The sequence below is a fragment of the Nanorana parkeri genome, unplaced genomic scaffold (assembly GCF_000935625.1).
Source record: "Nanorana parkeri isolate BGI_ZX_2015 unplaced genomic scaffold, ASM93562v1 scaffold419, whole genome shotgun sequence".
Lineage (NCBI taxonomy): Eukaryota > Metazoa > Chordata > Amphibia > Anura > Dicroglossidae > Nanorana > Nanorana parkeri.
Window position 1 is genome coordinate 92,575 of NW_017306687.1, and position 10,342 is coordinate 102,916.

Below are 10,342 nucleotides of genomic sequence, written 5' to 3' on the forward strand. Positions count from 1 at the left end.
CTTGTTTCTCTAATGTCACTTTGCTGCAATAAAAATTCGTACGGGACGACCATTCGTACAGACTACCGCTATCGCATTTAGTCTGAATCCCGAAACAAATGACTTTTGGACCCGAATCCCGCAAAATGAAATAAGGGAAAATCCGAATGAAAACGAAACAAATTTTTGCGCGGTGCACATGTCTTTTTGACACTCCCTGAAATGTTAAATACCAAAGAGACTGATGTAGGCTGCTGCACCACTGGACTGGTGAGCTCTTCTCTAGCAGGCACCTTCTTTAAGGATTCTGTGCTACCCTGACGAGGTTGCTTTTAAAGACACCAGTACTTATAAAAATATGGCTGCCTGGTTGTCTCCAAGCCGAATACTTTCTGAGCCACCAATGGGAACAAGCATGCAGCAATCATGGTCAATTCAGAACACTCGATTTGCCGGCTTGTTTTTAGTCAGTGAACTATTGAAGCCTTTGCATCAGCATGAGAGCCGGACAACTATCCTCTCTGATAAAAGAGGTCAGCATGGGCAGCCTGCCTTGTTTTTCAGTCCAGGTTTCATTGAGTAGGATTTCATTAGGAGCCAGTGACACACATAACCTCTAAGGGGCACATACAGCAAGGCCACGCAAGGAACAAAGCTTAAAGCCCATCTCCAGGCAAACCCAAAAAACTACTCTTGAAGTTGTTGGAACTTCTTGCACAGCCTCTGCCAGCCCACAGAGAAACTCAAGCACACAGGAAGGAAGCCACGGCTTTATTCTCTACCTTATTACAATACAACAGAGTAAATACCATAGATATAGCAGGACACTGCCATCTACTGACCGAAAATGTACACTGCAGTAGTTAATGCTATAAATACAATAATGTGTATTCCAACAGAAGTCAGAGGCGTAACTAGAAAACCTCAGGACCCCGGGGCAAGAAACTACACCCCCACCACAAAAAAAAATTGCGGTGACATGAGGAAGCTTCAGGCCCTCTTCTTCCTCTCTGGGCTCCCCCCCCCACCAACAGGCGGCACGCCAGGGCCCGGTCGCAATTGCGACTGCTGCGACCCTGGTAGTACCGCCAGTGCTTGAAGTAGGGATTACTCTTGCATTGCAACAGTTAAGTGCTGGTTTGTGCCTAGGGGAGTAAAGCAATTTTATTTACCTGATCCTCGCTCCCCTGGCAATCAGGACTCTCTTTTCTCCCTCTGCTCCAGCTGGTGGAATGTCCCTTGATGTCCTCACATATATGGAACCTGCATTAGACCTGATGACGTCAGCAGTCCTTAGACTGCAGGAGTGAAGGGGAGAAGAGGCTGCAGGGATCGGTCTGGCAGGCCGAAGGGAGCCGGTGGAGGCAAGGTAAGTACAATAGCGGTTTCCTGTCCCCTAGGCATAAACGAGCACTTATAGGAGAACTATGACATGAGTGCTTTTCACTCACCTCATAGTTCTAGCCGACCTGTGACAATGAGACTGTCACAGGTCGGCTCAGTAGATCGGGAGGTGAGGGAACACATACCGGCGTTCGCTCACCTCTCGATCCTGTCACAGCTCTCTGCCGTGACAGGGGAGGGGCTGGATTCCCCCCTCGCCGCTCCGATTCGCCAGCGCTGACTGGCAGAACGGACAGGGGAGGGGGCGGGTACAGCTGGCTCTGCCTCTAGATAGGCAGAGCCATCTGCCAGTCACGCAGCTGGGCGGATCCAGACATAATTGTCGGGATCCGCTTCAGCTGTGGCGTCTCAGTATACGGCGAGCTGTAGCTCGCGTATACTGAGCTTAGGGTGACGGGAGGACGCTAGTTTGTGTCCTCCCATTACCCTAAGGAGAACTATGGGGAAAAGCCTTAACCCCATAGTTCTCCTTTAACCCTTGCAGTGCGGAGGTAGCCCCACTGCAGTGGTAGCTTTTGGTTTGCCCGCAGATGGGCTTTAAATGCAGCAAGAAATCAGATTACATTTTACTGGCGTCAGGACACAGAAAAAATTATCCTAAAAGGTTGCTTTGGGATACTGTACTTTGCAACTTTCTATCTACCAATATCAAATAAGCTTGTAAATACTTTGTTAAACCTTTGCTTTAAATGTTACTTTATGTTTGTGGTTGTCTGGATATTTGAAAGGAAGCCCCCACAACATTTGTCTTTGTAGCAAGGCTGGATTATACTGTTCTGGCCACATTTCCTCTATAGGGTGGGGTTCTTTCCATAGACTGTCCCCATTTGTCCATTCGCACTGCTTCCAGCTCTCTGCTCATCTTTAGCTGGGAATGACCATTCTAGGGAAGCCTTCATTTCAATGAGACACAGTTCTTTCCTCAGGGCGGGATAACACAGGATCCCCCACATCCAGCTTTTCATATGGCATCTGATCTTGTTATTGCGATACTAAGGATGGCTAGTTAATTGGTGGTAGAAGGTGGAAGGGGTGACCCCCAAGACAGTAGACCAAGGTTGGCAGGAAGTATAAATCCAGCCCCGGCTGCAAAGCCAAATGGACACAATCCCTGGCATTTATAGTGACAAATGTCGGTGAATGTGACAGATTCATGTACATGTCAGAAACATGTACATACATTTGTAGCAAAGCCTGACTTGTACATAGATCCCAAGGATTCTGTGCAGCCGAGCTTCATTGGTTGCTAGGATGCTAGCGGCATTGGGGTTATCAGCTTCCTAGCAACCAGTGACATTCTACGGCCGAGCCTGATTGGTTGCTAGGATGCCAGCGGCCTGTGGTAAAACATGACATGTTTTATAATACAGAGTCAGTTAAGTGTCATCCAGTTGAGGTTTACAACAATTTTAAGATGTTGCCGATTTTAGTTTTTGTCTTCTTACTGTGCTTCTATTATCCTTGTCTCAATAAATAAAGTATATGGATTTCGGTGAATGAAAACAAGAAGAAGTGCTGTAGCCTGCTCATGTATCCTAGACAAACTGGGAGAAGCCTTTTTGTTCTAGGAATCATTTTGTATTATATTCCCAAAATGATGTCAATGGACCCTATGCACTGAATGTATGATGTAATAGTTATAATGGGTATTAATGATATCTATAGTGCCTCTGGTTCACCTACAAAATAGCTGTTTCCACTGTTATAGGCAGCAAGTGCACTTTAATTTGGTCAAACCTAATGACAAGACAATGAGGGGAATTTATCAACACTGGAGAAGACAAAATCTGGAGCAGCTGTGCATGGCAACCAATCAGCTTCTCTATTTCATTTTCAAATCTTATCTCAACAAACTGAAGAGAGAAGCTGATTGGATGCCATAGGCAACTGCTCCAGATTCTTCTGCTTCACTTTTGATAAATTCCCCTTGGAACCAAGAGTGGTAGGATCTCGGTGATGGTGTAGTGATGTTGCGTTCATGCCTAGAGGTGTGGACAGATAAAAATGGGCTTGAGAAACGAACCCGGAATTAACCTTCATCTTAAAATCCAGGTTTGATCATTGATGGTAAGACTCCCCCCTTTACATCAGGAGCCCTCTTCACATTGGAGTCCCCCGTTCACACCACTATCCCCCATTTCACATTTGGAGACCCATTCAAGAAAGAGTCCACTCCAATACATCAGGAGCCGCCACCCTTCACATCACTTCCCCCCCGGATCAGCATCATGTATTTTCATGGTGTTGGTGAATTGGCCGACAGCACTGTAGCAATGAACGATGCCATGTCTGCCTTTACCATGGAAATGCTCTGCAAGGCGCCATTAAATATGTGCTAACTGCATCCCGTATGAAATCCATATTGGGTGCAGTTTGTTACATTGAAATCTGGGATGGGTGACGGGTGACAACCCTTCCTGCAGCACCACCCGCTGGTGAAACCTGATATTCAGGGATTTGGGGGCAGGGGGTGGTTAACAACTAAAACGTGGTCCAGTATTCCTTACATTTCAATTAAGAATCAGAAGCTCAAAAAGTTGGGCCTTAATGCATTTCACGACCATATTCCAAGATGAAACCCCTTATCTGAGGAATGGCTCCATCACTCCACCTATGATGGGCCCATTCACACAACTTACATGTACTGGTGGGCTGTGGTGCCATTTATCTTGAACCTCCAAAACGCATAAGAACTGCAAGGTACCACAGCACAATGCACAGTGACATGTTTTGAGGTATGTTGCAGTCTATTCATTTTAAATGGGTTGCCTGACACACCATGCTGGACACTCTGCTATAAGTACATTTTATGGAGCAGTCCCATGACAGAAATTAGGTTTTGGGACCTAATTCTTTCACTGATTATGAGTGATGTTTATTATTGATGCACTGATACCGGTATTTCGGTATCAAGGAGTTTTTTTTCGATACTCGCCGTTACCGATACCGGAAGTCCCATTAAGGAAGCCAGGCGGCGTGTAAAGACTCGCCACCGGGCTTCCCGATTAGCAGGGAAGCCGTCCCCATGCTTCTCGTCACTATGTAATGAGAAAGCATGGAGCCGGCTTCGTGATACAGGAAGTATCGGGCTAGGCATCGAGTACTCGCCCAAATACTCGGCATTGGCAGTGACACTGGTACTAGTATCGGTATCGGTGCGTCCCTAATGTTTATGTATGAAAAGTGTTATATAGAAATAAATATTGTTGCTCATATTAAACAGTGAGCTCCCAACTGCAAATTATTCTGTCTGGATCTAAATATGAAACAAAAGATTCCAATGGGATACTTTGGAAATCAAGATTTGATTTTTCTTCGTACACATTCTAGACAGGCAGAGCCCGCTGTCAATCAGCCAGCTGGGTGGATCTCAACAGTATTATTGGTATCCGTCCCGGCTGCAGCAGTATATAGTGAGCTATAACTCGTTATATACTGAGTTTTGGGTCACAGGAGGGAGGTTATTATATGTCCTCCTGTGACCCTGAAGAGAACTATGGGATACAAAAGTTACCCCCATAGTTCCCTTTTAAATACATAAAATCTGAGAGGTGGATGATGAAACTGGATGAACCAATGATGAAGAACGGCAAAGCAGCAGCACAGCTTCATCTTGTAACTGCAGCTCCATTGTAGGCACCAGTTTACAACAACAGGGTATCCTGGACCTAGAAACAGTACAGGGAACAGAACATAAATGAATAGGGACAAGAAGGACCTCAGCTGTACAGGATCATTAAAGACCAATTTAGGACAGTAGAAAGAATTCCCCTTGCAGCCTCTCCCTATGCACTGCAAGAGTTCAATGCTTGTTTTGGTATTGGGAATAGAATAAGGTGAAATACATACATTATTCCTCGCTCCCGCAGGCTTCCTTCTATTCTTCAGATTGGCCCTACCAAAGCCATTCCTCAGCTAATCACAGTGCTCAGACGTCATCACACACAATGCAGAATCAGCGAACCTGCATTGTACATAAGGGCTCTGAGGCCCGCTCACATCCTGGGAGAGCTGGAAGCAGTGGCGTAACCAGAGTTCTGGGTGCCCGGGGCAGAATTTTTTTTCGCCCCCCCCCCCATTATATAAACAACCACTGGAACTGTACCCTGCACCTCCCCCCCACACACACATGTTTTTATTTTAATTTTTCAAATTTTAATATTTTATTTTTTTTGAAACTTTTCATTTTTTAAAATCAATTTTTATTTATTAATTAATTTTTTATTAAATATTTTTATTTTTTACTTTACTTTTAGGGGCTTCGGGGAAATATTGGGGGTCTAAACAGACCCCTGATATTTCCCTTTAAAAATAGAAAAAGAGATTGAGGACACAGAGTCCTCAATCTCTTTTTCTGTGTCCCCTGTTATCAATGAACAGGAATCCTTTATGAGTGTTCCTGTTCATTGATAACATGGTATGTTTACTATAACTACAATTATGAATGAACAGGAGGAGATGTAGATCACTCCCATTCATTCATAATTGAGGATATAGTATACATACCAGGTCCTCAATTATGTACAAACACTCAGCGATCACTGATCACTGAGTGCTTGTACCCGTTCTCCTCTCTGACACACACTGTCATAGGAGGCTGCAAGAGGAGAGCCCAGCCTCCTGTGACAGCGCTGGCTGTCTCCGCCCCCACACCGCTCTGCTGCACTGTGATAGGCGGCCGAGCGGTGTGGGAGGAAAGACACCGGCCGCTCACAGCGCTCGTCCCGCAGCGCTCGGCCGGCTGTCATTTTCTCTCTGATTCCTTTCATCCCTGCTGGGCACTGCTCTGTGTCCCAGCGGGGATGAAAGGAATCACGGCCGCGCCGACAAAACGGCAGGAAAATGTCACTTTCGGCATTTAGCCGAAAGTGCCATTTTCGGCCGGCGCCCCCCCTTCACTTTTCGCCCGGGGCCCGCGCCCCTGCTGCACCCCCGGTTGTTACGCCACTGGCTGGAAGGCAGAGGAGATCACCAATTGCCAAGGGGGGAACGAGGAATAAAATATGCATTGTGTTTATTCCTCTCTATATATTGACAAAATGAGCATTTAACCCTTGCAGTGTGAAGGGGGTCCCGCTGTAAGGGTAGTACTTTCATCAGACCGAAGATCAACCTAAAAACAGACTCCATTTTCTATTGAGACTCTGACAGGTAGAACTTTTATGATGGAGGAGACCCTTGATGTCTCTTTTGCCATCAATGCTGCCTTCCTGTTTGGCAGCGTTTGAGCAATGCCCAAACTCAGCAAGGTCCTCTGCTTAAGGCTAGGTTCACACGCGACTTTTTGATCGTGTGGTTTTCAATACATAGAGATGTCTATGGGACCCAAATCGCGTGACAACCGCCCGAAAATAGCTCCTGCACCTTTTCACGCGACAGACGATTTCGGTCACGGTGTGAACAGCCTCCATTGACTTCAATGCGAATCTATGTTTTGGGCGATATTACGCGACTCAAACCGTGCAATAAATCGCCTGGGTGTGCACTGGCCCTCAAGGAGGACCTCCCATGTGCAGGAGTCACTTCATCCCAGCCAAATCAAGAGGCTGAACACGGGGGGCACTAAATTGCAATCTTTATGTTGGCGGTTTACTACCGCTTTAAGACCTGTGTTACACTAGCGATTCATACGACATTGACAGTCCTAACAGAAAACATCTAGTTTTTAATTTGTATTTATTTTATTATTTTTTCATCACTTTTTATTTTATTTTTTTTACATTTTTATCACTTTTTAATTTTAAAATTGTTATTTAATGTTGTATTCTTGTATTTTTTTTAAATATTTTTTTTACATTTTTATTTTATTATTTTGTGTCATTTAAAAAAAAAAATCATTTAACTTTATTGATACCACACAAGGGATAACAAGCCCCTATGTGATATAATTCGGAGGTGACAGGCTCTCTTTATGAGCCTGCCCTCCAATACAAAACATACAGCGCAGCATTGTGCTCTGTCTTCTGTACAGCTCCGCTTGTGACAGCTGACACATGAAACGCTGTGTGTCACTGATTGCAGGGCAGGGAACGAAGTGCCAGAAATGTGTCAATGTGTTACTGGCAGAATCACCAGGTGACAAAGTGAAAAAGCCAAAAAAAAGAAAACTAATGCAGCCGCCACATCTAAAGATTGTTAAGCTGCAACATATGAAATTTCTGTTTTTGGGTTTAGATGTATTTTAATAAAGGAGCACTGTGAGGCCCTTAAATGTTGGTTTTTGCATCTGCAATAAGACTTTTGGATTATTGAAGACTCTGCTGAGGTGTTGGTGACGTCTTTATGACCTGGATACATACAGCTGCACTATCTGCCCACTACTGTGGACACAGATTGGTGAACTGCAAACAAAGGATATTGTGCACTTAACATAAAATACTCTTCCCTGCGTTTATCGGGGGACACGGCTCTGCTGCAGATCATTACTACTTGGTATTTTACCACCTGCAGGAGAGAGATGCTAGGTGCAACTAAAAAAACATGAGACAGGCCAAGGGCGCCCCCTGCTGGTGTCCAAAACTGCCACACTGTGAAACAAGATAATTTCAAGTAAAAAGTGTGCACTAGTAGAGTACAGCAGCGAGCAAAGCAAGTCATATAACCAAAATGGTGCATGTTCATTTTCCCAGCATTGGGGTTAGCCAAAATGAATGGGCAGCGCACTAACACACATTATGTCACATCCATTAATACACTGCAATGCTAAAACATAAATAGGAATAGGAGTGTATACTATATCTGTAAAAAAATAAGTCAAGGCAGCTGGACTTGCTGTATTTTTCTTGAAGACGTTTCACTGGTCATCCAACCAGCTATTTTTTACAGATATACCATGACCTGGATGAATGAGAACCTTCACAGACATGAGTGTATACTGTTATGTCCTTTTCACACGGACAAATCAGGATCTATGCACGGATCCCCTCTTGATCGGAGTGGTATGGATTAGATGTTACCGCTGTGACATCCGTGTCCGTCCAGTTTTTTTCCATCTTGTGGAGTAAAAAACTGAAATGACCGGACCCCATGTTGGTCTATGGGGAATCTCATGTAAACAAACATGTGTCCGTTACATCAGATTACCCCCGATCCGGCTTGATCAGGTCTATTAAAATGGAAGACTGTTCCATTTGCTTTACCGGACCTGGCCGGAGTCGGAGGCAGCGGTGTATTTATTTACAAATGCTGCTTCCCTAGGCAAAACAGCAACGCCCCCCCCACTCGCGGCAGATACGCCCCTGGTCGGAGGTAACTAGTAGGGTTCCCACCTTTTCTGCCATTGAAACCTGAACACTCTAGCGACGCATATAATTTTTTGGGGGTGAATGACTCGCGGCTTATTCATATGTAAATAGCGCCACAGCATTTAAAACCTGGACTGTCCGGGTGAATCCTAGACAGGTGGCAACCCTAGTAACCGGGGTTAAGCGGACGCCCATCTGATTAGACCTCGTTGCCCATAGACTTACGTTGGGCATCCTATTAGGTCCACCTGGCAAACTGACAGGCAGACCTGATGCTGTGGCGCTATTTACATATGAATAAGCCGTGAGTCATTCTCCCCCCAAAAATGTGAAATCAGGTTCCATGTGAAAGGGGCCTTAGGGCTCGTGCAATGGCGCACTGGGGTATACAATGTAAAAATATGCGCTTTTTCTTTCCTGCTCAGGAAGCCCAGCTGATGCTAGGGTTGCCACCTGTCTGGGATTCACCCAGACAGTCCGGGTGTTCAATTCTGTGTCCGGGTTTCATGGCAGCTGAGACCCGAAACAGGCTGACAGGGCAGCCATGGGGCCCTGCTGTTCCTGCTTGTATGCAGCCGCGCACAGTACTAGGGGTGGACTTATCACCCCTGCAGCCATGCCAGGGACGAGGTCAGTACATATTTATACTTTATCCCTGCAGTCCTATGTCGACAAAGATTTGGTGTTGTTAAACGGCTGCAGTGAGGAAAAGGTTGTGACATACAGTATATGCTCATATTTTGTTTGTGACACTCCTGCAGAGGTATTAAATGGGACATCATGTCAGATCTGAAGATTTCTGCCCACACAGGTTAACATTAAGGCGGCAGGACGACCTTGCTCCTCCAGTGCTGCAGAGAGATTCACTTTACTCCTTTAAGTGGCTGTGGCACATTAGCTGACATGCAGGAGGTGCTCATTTGCATGTCTCTGACCTCTATACTATGAATGCCAGGGGGACAGCAACCATTTTGTTCTCCCCCCTTTCCCTCTGCTGCTTTTCCCGCTCTTTTTTGTTCTCTCCTGACAGGATTGGCCATGGCAATTACCTTATTTTAGGCGGGAAAAGCTGCTGATTGGCTGAAGAGGGTTATATAAACACAGACTGTTGTGACCTTCTCACCTTTCTCCAGCTGACATCCAGGGGAGCTTCCCACTAGGGTTGCCACCTGTCCAGGATTCACCCGGACAGTTCGGGTTTTGAATGTTGTGTTCGGGTTTCATGGCAGCAGAAACCAAACTATTTTATGACCGATAAAGAGTGGAATAAGCAGAATTTGGAGGAACACACACTGCAATTTTTTTTACTACGTTTTTATTGTAAGATCTTTTGATCTTTTATGTAACACTTGACATTATAGTGGAACTAATGTCCCGCAACGTCCTGCATGCATTACATAACAGGGGCGTCCCAAGGCCGGATGTCACCTGGAGCGGTTACCGGGTGACACCCCGTTGTGACATCATCACGCATGCGAGCGACGTCACCATGCGCGTGTGTGTTGACGTCATTGCACATACACGGCGATCTTATTGATGAGAGAGAGAGGACCGATCAGGATCTGTGCACGGATCCCCTCTTGATCGGAGCGGTATGGATTGGATGTTACCGCTCTGACATCCGTGTCCGTCCCCATGTTGGTCTATGGGGAATCAGATGTAAACCGACAGCGGCCTTAGGGCTTGTGCACATGGTGCATTTTGAGAGAAAGGAG